Genomic DNA, 14,659 nt, shown 5'->3' with positions numbered 1-14,659 from the left:
ACTGACATGACACCTACACATCGGTGACTGACATGACGCCTATACATCGGTGACTGACATGACACCTACACATCCTGGAGCCATAATTTTTTTATTTTTCTGTTCACATATCCATATGTTTAAATACTGGAAAAAATAAAATTGTATTTTATGCCATTTCCTACATTGGAAAAATATTTTTATATTTTAACAGTACAGGCGTTTTCAGACTTGGTGATGCCCATGATGTTTATATATTTTTTTATTATTTTTGTATTTATTTTTGCATTCTAATGATTTTATTTTTCATTTTTTTGTAGCGCCATTAGTTTGGTTTTTTAAGGGTACTTTCACACTAGCTTTAGAATAATCTGGCAAGCAGTTCCATTGCCAGAACTGCCTGCCGGATCCGGAAATCCGTATGCAAACGGATATCATTTGTTTCTGGATCTGGATCCGTCTGACAAATGCATTGAAATTCCGGATCCGTCTCTTTAGTGTCATCTGGAAAAACGGATCTCACATTTTTAAAGGTCTGCGCATGTGCGGACTGGAAAACTGGATCTGACAATGCGATGTAATGGTTTCGTTAGCGACGTCCTTCTCCCCTGGTCAGCGTGGAGCCGAGTGGTGATTCCCAGTAGCTGTGCAGCTCTTACAAGAGCTAGTAGGGATATAGCTGTTCCCTACAACACGAGGCGAGTCTGCCAGGTGAGGGTAAGAAGAACATTTATTGGTGCCACACTTGGCCTTATATACAGGTCTCCAAGCAAGGGGACCTCCACCGTGGACCTGATGGAGAACTGGGTGACAACCACACAGACCAATGGAAATAACCATACAATCCATGACATTCCCATACAGGACACACAATGCCTCCCCTCTGCCTGGGAGATAATTAGGTCAGATACTGCATGTAACCCAATCATCTCCAGGCAGTAAAACCACGTTTTTTTTTTTAAAGCATTAAAAAGTACCCCAAAATCCACAATATCCCCACAAATGTGACATCCCCTGATCGCCCTGATCTGGGTGACCAACATATCCAAAAATCACCCAGATCAGAGAAGGGTTTATAGAATTTCCTGGAGGTCTCGTTTCTGACTGACCGCACACGAGGCTCCTGCCCAAAATAGTTCCATAGAATACGGCTTAGCGGTCGGTCTCTGAAGGCCCCCGGCGGCTGTTCTCGGAACTGCCTGCTCCCGGTGACCGCTTTTGATTTCAGACCGGCTCCCGGCACAGGCACAGGTAAGGACTTACCTGTGCATCGCCGGACGGGTGAGTCAAGATGGCAGCCCGCATGTGTTCGTTGGCGAACACTGCGAACTGACCATCACTGATCATCACCTGTGGTGTTATCTGCTAGTCATGCTATACTAGTTTATCCTATGTGTACTGATATGTTGTTATTGTATTTCAGTTTCACAAAAAAATAAAATGGAATAAAGTTGGATTCCTTTGGTGGACATCACAAGCAGTGGCTTCTGTTTGCTGGAGTCTCGGACAAGTGTTAACCGCACATAGTCAGTGTTCTGAGAGCGGAACAACTTGGTACCGGATCCGGCAATAATACATTTCAATGGAAATTAGTGCCAGATTCGGCAATCCAGAATTTTGGCCAAAGAAAAAACCGCAGCATGCTGCAGTATTTTCTCCGACCAAATACAGTAAAAGGGACGGAACGGAAGACATCCTTAGGACAAAACCGATGCATTTTTTTCCGGTACTGAGCCCCAATGACGGAACTCAATACTGGAAAACTTTAACGCTAGTGTGAAAGTACCCTTAGATTGTTACTACAGTCCCATAAGTGTATAGTAAAATCTCTAATTGCTGATCTCCTATTATCTACTACATAGGAACTGCAGCTGTAATACGCTGGCTCTCTTCATGGAGACCCAGGGTATTAGAATTAATGACCGGCATCCCTAATGGTGCCTGATCACACTTAAACACAGGATCTAATGGCTGTAATGACTGCGATCGGCATGATTGCTTCATGTTTAAAGTCCCTACCAGTGCGGTACATGTCGGGAAAAGAGGCTAAAGTGGCAGAGCGATGGAGGGAGCGACATGACAACTAAGGGCGGCATTTCTACCAGACCTAGTCATTTTCTCAGTATTCGGCTCTTGGGCCGGCCGTGATCTATACAGATTCAGACCATTGGGGATTTGAGCTGCAGGAAATGGAAAGATTGGTGCGAGCTGATAAATATCATATCGGTGGGAAACGTCTCACCTGCAACCTGTCTTATATTTAAAAGGATTGTCCCACAAAAAATTATCTGGTTTTCAGAATGTCATTTAAAATTTTGTATAGCTGAGTTATTAACTGAAATCTCTCTGCATAGCGCCACCTGCTGTTTATTTTTCTTTTATTTCTCCAGCTCACTGAACTGTGTTACGAAGAGAGCTGCAGCAGAAAGGACACCCATAGAGCTGCAGCAGAAAGGACACCCCCAGAGCTACAGCAGAAAGGACACTCCCCATGAGCTGCAGCAGAAAGGGCACCCCCAGAGCTACAGCAGAAAGGACACTCCCTATGAGCTGCAGCAGAAAGGACACCCCCAGAGCTGCAGCAGATAGGGCACCCACAGAGCAGCAGCAGAGAGGACACCCCCAGATCTGCAGCAGAGAGGACCCCCCCAGAGCTACAGCAGAGAGGACACCCCCAGAGCTGCAGCAGAGAGGACACCCCCAGAGCTGCAGCAGAAAGGACACTCAGAGCTGCAGCAGAAAGGACACCCCCAGAGCTACAGCAGAAAGGACACTCCCTATGAGCTGCAGCAGAGAGGGTGCCCCCAGAGCTACAGCAGAAAGGACACCCCCAAAGCTACAGCAGAAAGGACACCCCCAGAGCTGCAGCAGAGAGGACACCCCCAGAGCTGCAGCAGAAAGGACACCCCCAGAGCTACAGCAGAAAGGACACCCCCAGAGCTGCAGCAGAGAGGACACCCCCAGAGCTGCAGCAGAAAGGACACCCCCAGAGCTACAGCAGAAAGGACACCCCCAGAGCTGCAGCAGAGAGGACACCCCCAGAGCTACAGCAGAAAGGACACTCCCTATGAGCTGCCTGTCTGATATAAATCTAGCAGAGCAATTGGAGCAATGAATGTGGAGATCTCTGGATCCATGTGAGGTACGGGGCCGGTTCTAGCTTTGTTAGAGCAGTATTGTCATGCCCTATATGATGTCTGATTCTCATTTTTATGTGACATATCCCATTAACATCGTGCGCCAATCTATTTCCATTTGGCTTTGATCTGGGGTGTGACCTGGCTCCTTTTGTTGAATCAGCGGCTGCAGTGTGAATGGTACCTGAGCAATAGTTTTCTAATAGTTTGAGCTGCAGGTTTTAGTTGTGCAGTGACCAAGACCGCAGAGGTGTGATGTGTGAGTGCGCTGGCCTGATGGGTGTAGTAGTTGGTTTCTGCAGCTCCCTGGGCCAGCGTGCAGTGATGGGAAAGAAAGTTCAGGGAAGGCAGGGTCCCTGAGGTTCATGATGCCAGCAGCACCCTTGGGTGCAAAGGAGGTGATAGTAATAAAGAGGAGTCAGTTCTTATAAATAACTGGAACTTTTACTGATAATCAATTGCCTTGAGGTGACGTTTCCAGGTTCGGCTATCATGGAGGTATTCACATATACTTCTGCTCATACCTGGGCTGTAATTCTGGGTAACAGGTTCAGATGTGGTACTAACAGGCTCAGGTGAGGCACTAACATGCTCAGGTGAGGCACTAACAGGCTCAGGTGAGGCACTAACAGGCTCAGGTGAGGCACTAACAGGCTCAGGTGACGTACTAACAGACTCAGGTGATGTACTAACAGGCTCAGGTGACGTACTAACAGGCTCAGGTGACGTACTAACAGGCTCAGGTGACGTACTAACAGGCTCAGGTAAGGCACTAACAGGCTCAGGTGACGTACTAACAGGCTCAGGTGACGTACTAACAGGCTCAGGTGACGTACTAACAGGCTCAGGTAAGGCACTAACAGGCTCAGGTGAGGCACTAACAGGCTCAGGTGACGTACTAACAGGCTCAGGTAAGGCACTAACAGGCTCAGGTAAGGCACTAACAGGCTCAGGTGACATACTAACAGGCTCAGGTGACGTACTAACAGGCTCAGGTGATGTACTAACAGGCTCAGGTGATGTACTAACAGGCTCAGGTGAGGCACTAACAGGCTCAGGTGAGGTACTACAGGCTCAGATGTGGTACTAACAGGCTCAGGTGAGGCACTAACAGGCTCAGGTGAGGTACTACAGGCTCACATGTGGTACTAACAGGCTCAGGTGAGGCACTAACAGGCTCAGGTGAGGCACTAACAGGCTCAGATGTGGTACTAACAGGCTCAGGTGATGCACTAACAGGCTCAGGTGAGGCACTAACAGGCTCAGGTGAGGCACTAACAGGCTCAGATGTGGTACTAACAGGCTCAGGTGAGGCACTACATGCTGATGTTAAAGCTGCTCTCAATCAGAGCCAAATGTATTTGCTGTACTGCTCCAAATTGTCTTAATCCTAGGATTTTACATGCATGGAAGAAACGACGCTGACACCAGCAGGGTCAAAGCAGTTCTCATTTATTACAGGAAGTTAAGCAGTTTTTATATCATCAGAGAGGAAGTTCCTCTACTGGGGCTCATGTTTCATTGGCTAAAATACAAAAACAATAAAAGAGATAACACTTGGCATCATTCTATGCAAACATTTAGGTGCCAGCACCATATTGTAACGGCTTCACATTAATATTTTATGCACTTATATAGCGCTACTATATTCCCCAGCGCTGTACAGACATTAGCATCCAACTGTCCCCAATGGGGCTCACAATCTAAGGTCCCTATCATTATGTCTTTGGAGTGTGGGAGGAAACCGGAGGAAATCCACACAAACACGGGGAGAACATATAGACTCCATGCAGATGTTGCCCTTGGTCAGATTCAAACCTAGGACCCCAGCGCAGCAAAGTACCAGTGCTAACCACTGAGCCACCGTGCTGCCCATTAATATCATGAATGATATCCACATCTCTATCAGTCCCCCCTTTGAAGCCATTTCAATTGGCCGGACGCTGTCCCTAATCTAAGCAGGTTCTACAATCTTTCCCATTGTACCTGTTGGTTGTTTCACCACTTTGGAGACAACCTATCCCCATTGGATAGACTCCCTCGTAATGGACTTATACAATGGGAGGTCAGATTCTCACCTGTCCCTAATACAGAATATATGGGGGCGATGTTGAGTGGTGGATGCTTAGTTGGGTTTCAGTCTTCAACTTCTCGATTATTGTGAACATAAAAACTATTAATATGGAGAATCTTTGGGCCACACTATCAATGGATGACTGGGCTGGAAGTATCGGACTGTAACAGCTTTGTTTCACACAACTTTTTCACGGCCCAGAAACCTATTTTTACTATCTCATTTAAAATCCATATTCTTTGAGTCAGGATCAGCAGTCACACAAAGGGGGAACAAGAAACACCATCCTTTCAAGTCTCCAGACTCAACACTTTCTTGCAATGACTGGCGTAGATCCAGTTAGGCTTTCCTTTGAGCTTCACTGTTGTGCTTGGGGTCAACAAAACTTTGACTGGACCATCAAAACAAGGTTTGAGGACTTTTCTAACATGTCTTTTTACCACCAACTAATCTCCAGACACAAGTTAGTTCCCGGTGCTTTATCAGGATCTGGAAGTGAAGCAAAAACTCGAGAATGTATTTTAGTCAAATGCTTGTGCAAACTGATGACATAATCTATCAGACAACCATGTTGCATCTGGAGCTGCTGTGGGAAATACAATCCTGTCCTAAGGCCTGACCCAAAAAGGACCTTATAGGGACTAAGGCCTATCTTACGTTTAGGAGCATACCTTACTGAGAAGAGGGATACCAGCAGGCACTCTGTCCATGTCTTACCAGTCTCTGCCATGGCTTTAACTTTAGTGGATGGTACGAAGCATGTACGGCCTGTTCTACACCCAAAACCTTCATCATCTCCTGCATCACTTCAACTGTGAAGTGAACACCTCCCTCACTTTCAATGGTCTCAGGTACCCCATACCTGCATACAACTTCAGCCATAATCTTCTTTGCTGTGGTCTAGGCTGTGGTCTTAGATACCGGGTATGCTTTTGGCCATCCTGAAAACAAGTCATCACACACCAATACATACTCATACATGACCACCTTAGGTAGTTGAATATAGTCTGCAAGTGTTGATACAAAGGGCAAGACGTGTGTTTCTGGGGTACCTTAACCACCTTTCCCACATTGTCCGGGACACAAATCATACATCCTTGAGTATATCTGGCTGCTACAGTGCTGAACCCTGGGGCATACCATGTACTAAATCACACATAGCAGTTTTTGTCTAGTGGGTCACCCCATGGGTTGCCTGTGCCATCGTGGGGTAGAGGGACCTGGGAAGGCAGAGTTTCCCTTGGAACTGTATTAGGCCTTCCTCATTTGCAGTCCACCTTTTTCCATCCACCAGTCCCTTTCCTCCTTCCCCGTCTGGTTCTGTAAGGTCTTAAGAACTTCCAGGGAGATAGGCGTTATTTCAGGGACCTCAGCTGTGACCACTAAGGCAGTTTCGCAGCTATTGTTGCCGCCTGATCTGCCTTGGCTTTTCCCTTTGGCTCCTCTGAGTCTGAGTTACAGTGACCATTGTTTTTATCACCCCCACTCAAGTTAGTGACCTCACTGCTTCCCCATTTCCGATGGGTTTACCTGAAGCGGTCAGGACGTCTCTGGCTTCCAAATGAGCCCATATTCATGGACTATACCTGGAATCAGCGTAAATGTTGGCTGTTTTTCCCTCTGCATATCTGCAAACCATCTCCAGAGCCCTTAGCTCTGCTTCTTGGGAAGACATGTGTGGTGATAAGGACTGTGAGATTGTGCATAAACTCTGCCTGTAAATGTTTGTTTAAATTGTATTGAAGCTGTCATTTGGCATTCCGGGCACTAGAGGCCACTGTTTTGCAGCACAGTCAGCACACTCTGGGATCTGCATATGCAAAGCAGATGACTCATGCTAGCTGCTTCTGAAAACCAGGAAGGGCTGATCTGACATGGTGGAAGCAATGTTCCTTGAGAGACTGAATCCGATTCCATCCTGGCTTGCGGATGTCCGGGAGTGAATGGACACGCAGAGGAAGAAGATTAGCTGTTGTCCCCTTACTGGATACGGCTCTTTGAAAGAGAGATTGCTCCAGGAAGACAGTGTACAGCGTGTGGGCAGAAGTCTTATTATCAAGGAAGCCCGCACGGTTGCTGAAAGGTTGGTGGCCATCCCGGGTAAGCGGCATCCTCGGGCCCAGAACGGACGCAGGTCAGTACATATGGTTACTGATTGTATTCTACTGTGTGGCGCCTGAAGTAACAGAGACTAGCCTAGGCCTTATAGTAGTTAGATAGATAGGGTTATATGTATTGCTAGGCCTTACTGTACTGGACTGCGGCGCAGTATTTGACTTGCAGGCTCTGCTGCATCCGCCACCGGCTAGGTGTGTCCTCTTTAGCGGCATGGCACGACTTGCAGGCTCTGCTGTGTGCGCCATCGGGCTAGGCCTGTCCCTCGGAAAGGGATGGTGACTGTGGGCCTGGGGTATAACTTAGTCTGTGTATATTTATATTGTTGTGTTTTCACTATTGTTGAAGTAAAGTTTCTGTTCTTGCATATAAAGCTGGTGTCAGTGTCGCTTTTCTTGTCTGTGACTTCGCTGTATCCTGGGGAGCCCACCCCGGTACACGGCTTACAGGACTATGCTTTTTAATGTCATGTTTAATCACTACTGCCCAACCTGTGTAGTACCTGCCATCCTGACCATACCTCGATCCATCCACAAAGAGCACGTGATCTGGATTATCTAATGGCTAACTTACCATATGGTCAAATCCCACTGTCTCTTTTGACATCATCTGCAAACAGTCATGAGCCTCTTCCTCTGGATCTTGAAGAAAAGTTTTTTAAGTGCCCTAACTCTACCCTCCCCCCCTTGCTCCAGAGGCAACAGGGTGGCCGGATTCAAAATATTACACCTTTGGACAGTAACATCGTCAGGCAACAAAATGGAACACTGCATCTTCAAATGGCGGCAACAAAAAGACTTTTGGGTTGTACTTTCATGAGGATAGATGTCATATCATGAGGAGCAAGCACTGTCACTTTGTGGTTCAGGACTATCTCAGAGCTTTTATCACACACGGCTTGTACAACTGCTACAGCTCTGACGCAGTAAGGGGCACTTCTGGCCACAGGGCATTGTCACTGGCCATGCAGTTGGGTGAGGACAGCTGAGGCATGGCCATTCAGTTCTGTACAATACAATCAAAATGTAATAATCTGATAGGCCCAGTGCGGGGGGAGCCAGCTTTGGGCATAAAAGGCATCTACCACCTCATCTGTAAGGTGGAAGGGACTAAAGCACAAACAATCATAAAGAGGCTGCATCAAACGTGCAGATCCAAGGTGTGCAATAAGAAACAAGGCCCAAAAATGTCCTCAGTGCATTCATGTTTCTGGGCAAAGGGGTGTCCTCCACAGCCTTCTTACATTGAGATGAGATGTTTCACCCCAGGAAGGTAACAGTAATGCAGCAAAACTGAAGTTTTGTTTTTGACACCTTGCAGCCATGATCAGCCAAAAAGGACAAGAGTGACAGGGAAGCCTGTACAAAGATGTCCCTGGAGGGACAGCAGAGCAATAAGTCATCAAATATTGCAGGAGCACAACCTCTGGATGTAGTAAGTTCCAATCTGGCAAAACTTGTGACATGGCTGCAGTATAAATACCGGGCGAGTTCTGGGCCCCCTGTGGCAGCACCACCCAGGTATCTTGTTTACGCTCATGTGTGAAGGCAAACTACCAACTGTCTGAATGTAGTGGTGCTCAAAAAAAACATTTGGCAAATCAATCACAGTGAAGTGGGAAGAGGTAGCGGGAACCTGAGCCAACAACTTGTGTATATTGGGCACAATGAGGCTGTTAAAAACTGTGGCTTCATTGACAGCACGTACGTAGGTCATCATTGGTCATCACTGACAGCACGTAGGTCATCATTGACAGCACGTAGGTCATCATTGACAGCACGTAGGTCACGTACCATCTGGTACTGGGTGGGTTTGCCCTTCTCACTTTTCTTTTTTACAGGGTACAAAAGAGTGTTAGTAGGGGATACAATCTTCTTGATAACTCCCCCTCCCCCTTTTCAAAAAGGTCTTGGACTGTTTGAGATATGGCCTCTGACTGTTCCATACTCAAGAGATACTGCATCTTCCTCGGAAGTGGGGCGCCAGGTTTCATCTCCACTTCCACAGGAGGCACTGGGAGTTTGCCAACATCCGTGGGTCCAGTAGCCCACAGATGGCCCGACCTTCCCGCAAGCGGGGCTACCTTCTCATGTTCTGGAAGTACTGACACAAACATGGACCATTGAGTTTTATCACTAACAGCCAACAAACAAAGTTCCTGGTCATTGAGGGCACCTGTGAGTTTCACAGTACGATCCTCCTGGTATGAGAAGCTGGCACTTTACTTTTGCAAGCAAGTCTATACCCAGGAAGCAACAGGGGGCGTTATCACTGACCAGCAACCGGGCAAGCACTTCTTGGTTAAGGGCAAATCTAACATGCATGGGTTCTGTTATAAGGGGAGTGTACTACTTTTCCATCCACTCCTACACAAGAACCGGTGTCCATGGAGATTAAGTCAGAGGAGGACATGTTTGCTGTGCACAACTGTCTTGGCTGCTCCATTATGAATCAAAAATGGGACTACTTCTTTATAACTCGGAGTGAGGGATATCATTGGGGCCAGACTTGAATCTGCTAAAATGTTTAAAGGGAACCTGTCACCGGATTTTCGGCATAGAGCTGAGGACATGGGCTACTAGATGGCCGCTAGCACATCCGCAATACCCAGTCCCCATAGCTCTGTGTGCTTTCATTGTGTAAAAAACCCGATTTGATACATATGCAAATTACCCTGAGATGTGTCCTGTCCCTGACTCATCTCACTTCCAGGACTCATCTCATGTTAATTTGCATATGTATCAAATCGTTTTTTTGTTTTTGTTTTTACACAATAAAAGCACACAGAGCTATTGTCACGAGGGTATCGAGAACCCCGCCTGACTCCGTTATACCCGGGGTCAGGAAGTCGCAGCGGTTGGCTGCACGCTCTATTTAAGATAGGGTTGTTTTCCTTATGGCTCACTCAGGGATCCGTAGCTCCTTCTCTCAGCTGTTCCTTGTCCAGCACTCCCAAACCTCCTTATATTCCTCTCTCACACTTCTCTGGTTGCCAGAGATAGAGCTTCCTGCCTGGACATCTACTCTGACCCACTGGAGCTGTGTTGCTGCGTTCTCGGATTGTTGTTTCAGAACGCTACCCTCCGGATCCCTGTTGGACCTTTGTGGACTGCTGTGGTCGCCCACCTGGGTGTTTGTGTTTGTTTGTATTTGTCTGTCCTCTCCCTGGTGTTTCCCTCTTAGTGCAGTGGTGCGGACTAGTGATCCCACCGGCCCGTTCACTATCCAGGGCTCATTTCAGGGAAAGCCAGGGTTTAGGCACGTGATCGCCGCACGGGTGAGGAACCCGTCTAGGGACGTCAGGGCAGTCAGGTGCCAGCCGCAAGGTGAGTCAGGGGTCACCACCTTTCCCTCTCCCTTGGGCAGGGCTACTTAGAACTGGTAACCAGGTTGTTGCGGAACCCAAGGTCCCTCTCCCTGACAGATTTTCTGGGGGAAGGGACAAGTTTTTGACGTTCCGTGAGGCCTGTAAATTATACTTTAAACTGCGCCCCTACTCCTCTGGTAATGAAGATCAGCGGGTGGGGGTTGTTATTTCCCTGCTGCAGGGGGACCCGCAGTCCTGGGCGTTCTCTTTACCCACTGATTCCCAGGCTCTCCGGTCAGTGGATGAGTTTTTCGGGGCCTTGGGTCTCATATATGACGACCCTGACTGAGTCGCACTGGCTGAATCAAGATTACGGAGACTCTTACAAGGAGAGCGGCCGGTAGAGGATTATTGCTCTGAATTCCGTAGGTGGGCTACGGATGCCCAATGGAACGACCCGGCTCTCAGGAGTCAGTTCTGCTCTGGGTTATCAGAAAGGGTTAAGGATGCGCTTGCATTATATGAGACCCCCTTTTCCCTTGATGCGGTTATGTCCCTTTCTATCCGTATAGAGAGACGCCTTAGGGACAGGTTGAAAGAACCGGAGCAATTGGTAACCTCTCCCAAGCAGCAGTTGGTCTGTACGGACTTAGACGAGCCTATGCAGTTAGGAGGAACTACTCATCAGGTCCGTCCTCCTGAGGTTCGCCGTAGGCGTGGGGTTTGTTTTTTTTGTGGGGAGAGGGGTCATTTCATTAATGTCTTTCCTTCTTTCCTCAGAAACAAAAGACCGTCGGAAAAACTACTAACCCCAGGCTGTGCGGAGGATGTCAGCCGGGGAGTATACGTCTCCTCCATACGTACATCGCAATTTGTGCTGCCAGCGGTTATTGTTTTTGGTGTTAAGACGGAGACTATTTCTTTCTTTCTAGACAGTGGAGCAGGGGTAAATTTGATAGATGCCCATTTTGCCCGCACTATGGGTTTGTCTCTCTGTACACTACAGAGACCTATTCCCATTTTCGCTATTGACTCTGCTCCTCTGTCTCAGAGAAACCTCACCCACATTGTCCATAACTTACACCTTCGGGTAGGGGACCACCATAACGAGATGCTCTCATGTTATGTTCTGGAGGGGCTTCCCACTCCGGTGGTGCTGGGCCTTCCCTGGTTGGTAGCGCACGATCCAGTGGTGGATTGGCAGGCCAGGGAGATATTGGAGTGGAGTGAGCAGTGCAGAGAAAATTGCTTAAATAGCAATTGCTTAGTCGTCTCTATAGCTACCCTACCTACATTTATTTCGGATTTTGAGGATGTTTTTTCTGAAAAGGGTTGTCAGAAGTTACCACCTCATCGTCCTTATGATTGCCCGGTTAACCTTATTCCCGGCGCAAAATTACCCAAGACCAGGTTATATAATCTTTCGGGTCCAGAGAGACAAGCCATGAAGGATTATATCTCCGAGAGTTTGGCTAAGGGACACATCAGACCCTCTTCTTCACCCGTGGCTGCAGGGTTTTTCTTCGTTAAAAAGAAAGATGGGGGCCCTGCGTCCTTGCCTAGATTTTCGTTAATTAAATCGGATAACCATCCGAGACCCATACCCTCTTCCTCTCATTCCTGACCTGTTTAACCAGATTGCGGGTGCTAGGTGGTTCTCCAAACTTGATCTTAGGGGGGCCTACAATCTGATTCGTATCAAGGAGGGGGATGAGTGGAAGACAGCGTTTAACACCCCTGAGGGGCATTATGAAAATCTAGTCCTGCCTTTCGGTCTGACCAATGCTCCTGCTGTCTTCCAACATTTCGTTAATGACATTTTTAGTCATCTAATCGGCAGGTTTGTGGTAATATACCTAGATGATATCTTAATTTATTCGTCTGATCTGAGAACACATGAGGAGCATGTCAGACAAGTACTGCAGGTCCTACGGACGAATGAATTATATGCTAAGATTGAAAAATGTGTCTTCGCCGTTCAGGAGATACAATTCCTAGGTTATTTTTTATCTGCGTCAGGTTTCCGTATGGATCCTAGGAAGGTCCAGGCAATTTTAGATTGGGATCTTCCTGAGAACCTCAAAGCACTACAACGGTTCTTGGGCTTCGCGAATTTCTATAGGAAATTCATTAAAGATTATTCACTTATTGTAAAACCGCTCACTGACATGACTAGGAAGGGGACTGGTTTTTCTAAATGGTCTGACGCCGCTAAAGTTGCTTTTTCCTCTCTAAAAGAGAGGTTCACCTCAGCACCTGTTCTAATTCAACCTGATGTCTCCCAGCTGTTTATTGTTGAAGTCGATGCGTCAGAGGTGGGAGTGGGGGCTGTACTGTCTCAGGGTCCGTCTCCTGGCAAATGGCGTCCTTGTGCTTTCTTTTCTAAAAAACTATCTGCAGCAGAAAAGAACTATGATATTGGCAATAGGGAACTGTTAGCTATTAAACTTGCGTTTGAGGAGTGGCGTCACTTCTTAGAGGGGGCAGTCCACCCCGTCACTGTGATTACGGACCACAAAAATCTCCTGTACCTCGAATCAGCTAAGCGTCTCACCCCTAGACAGGCTAGGTGGTCGCTATTTTTTACCAGGTTTAACTTTGTTATTACTTATCGTCCTGGGGTAAAGAACACCAAGGCTGATGCACTATCTCCTGGAGGGGGTAATGTGAGTGATCCGGTGCCCATTCTACAAAGAGGAGTGGTTGTCTCTGCGGTACACTCTGCTCTGGAGGGGAAGGTGTTAGAGGCCCAGGGGGACGCCCCGGTCTCTTGCCCCTCAGAGAAGTTGTTTGTACCGTTGAACCTACGTTTCGAATTATTAAAGGAACATCATAATTCGGCACTTGCTGGGCACCCGGGTAGTAAAGCAACCTTGGAGCTATTGTCTTGTAGTTTTTGGTGGCCAAGGTTGCGTCAGGATGTATTGGATTTTGTGTCTTCTTGTTCTACCTGTGCGCGCGCAAAAGTTTCACATACACGTCCTGCAGGGTCTCTATTACCACTCGTCATTCCCAATAGACCATGGACACATCTGTCAATGGATTTTATCACTGACTTACCTTTGTCTGCGGGTAAAACAGTTATTTTGGTAGTAGTGGACAGGTTTAGCAAAATGGTACACTTCATTGCGTTACCCGCACTACCTAATGCTAAGACTCTTGCTCAGGTATTCGTCAGTGAAATCGTGAAGCTTCACGGGGTCCCCTCCGATGTTGTTTCGGATCGGGGTACCCAGTTTATTTCTAAATTTTGGAAAGCTTTTTGTTCCCGTTTGGGGGTACACTTGTCCTTTTCCTCAGCTTTCCACCCTCAGTCGAATGGACAGACTGAGCGTACCAACCAAAACCTTGAGACATAAGATGTTTTGTGTCTGAAAACCAAGAGTTGTGGTCATCATATTTACCGTTAGCTGAGTTTGCCATAAATAATCGCCGTCAGGAATCCACTGGCAAGTCACCATTTCTTGGTGCATATGGTTTTCATCCCCAATTCTGTACTTTCAAAGAGGGGGGGTCTTCTGGGGTTCCCGAAGAGGAACGTTTTTCGTCATCTCTTTCATCGGTATGGCAGAAGGTGCAAGCTAACTTGAAAAATATGGGAGGTAAATACAAATGCATGGCTGATAAGAGTCGGTCGCCAGGTCCGGACCTAGGAGTGAATGACTATGTGTGGTTGTCTACTAGGAATATTAAATTGAAGGTTCCCTCTTGGAAACTGGGTCCTAGGTTTATTGGCCCTTACAAAATTGTAGCCATCATCAACCCCGTGGCTTTTCGCCTGGAGTTACCTCAGACTTTTAAAATTCATAACGTTTTTCATAAGTCGTTACTCAAAAAATATGTTCCACCTCTAGAACCATCACCGCTGCCACCCCCTCCTGTTGTCGTGGATGGTAATCTAGAATTTCAGATATCCAAAATTGTTAATTCTCGTCGGGTCCGCCGCTCTCTTCAATATCTTGTGCATTGGAGAGGTTACGGTCCCGAGGAAAGAATGTGGGTTCCTGCGTCTGAGGTAAACGCCGACAGGTTAGTTCGGGTTTTTCA

This window comes from Bufo gargarizans, chromosome 3 (assembly GCF_014858855.1).
Source record: "Bufo gargarizans isolate SCDJY-AF-19 chromosome 3, ASM1485885v1, whole genome shotgun sequence".
NCBI lineage: Eukaryota > Metazoa > Chordata > Amphibia > Anura > Bufonidae > Bufo > Bufo gargarizans.
The sequence above is the reverse complement of the archived record's forward strand: the minus strand, read 5'-3'. Positions refer to the sequence as shown.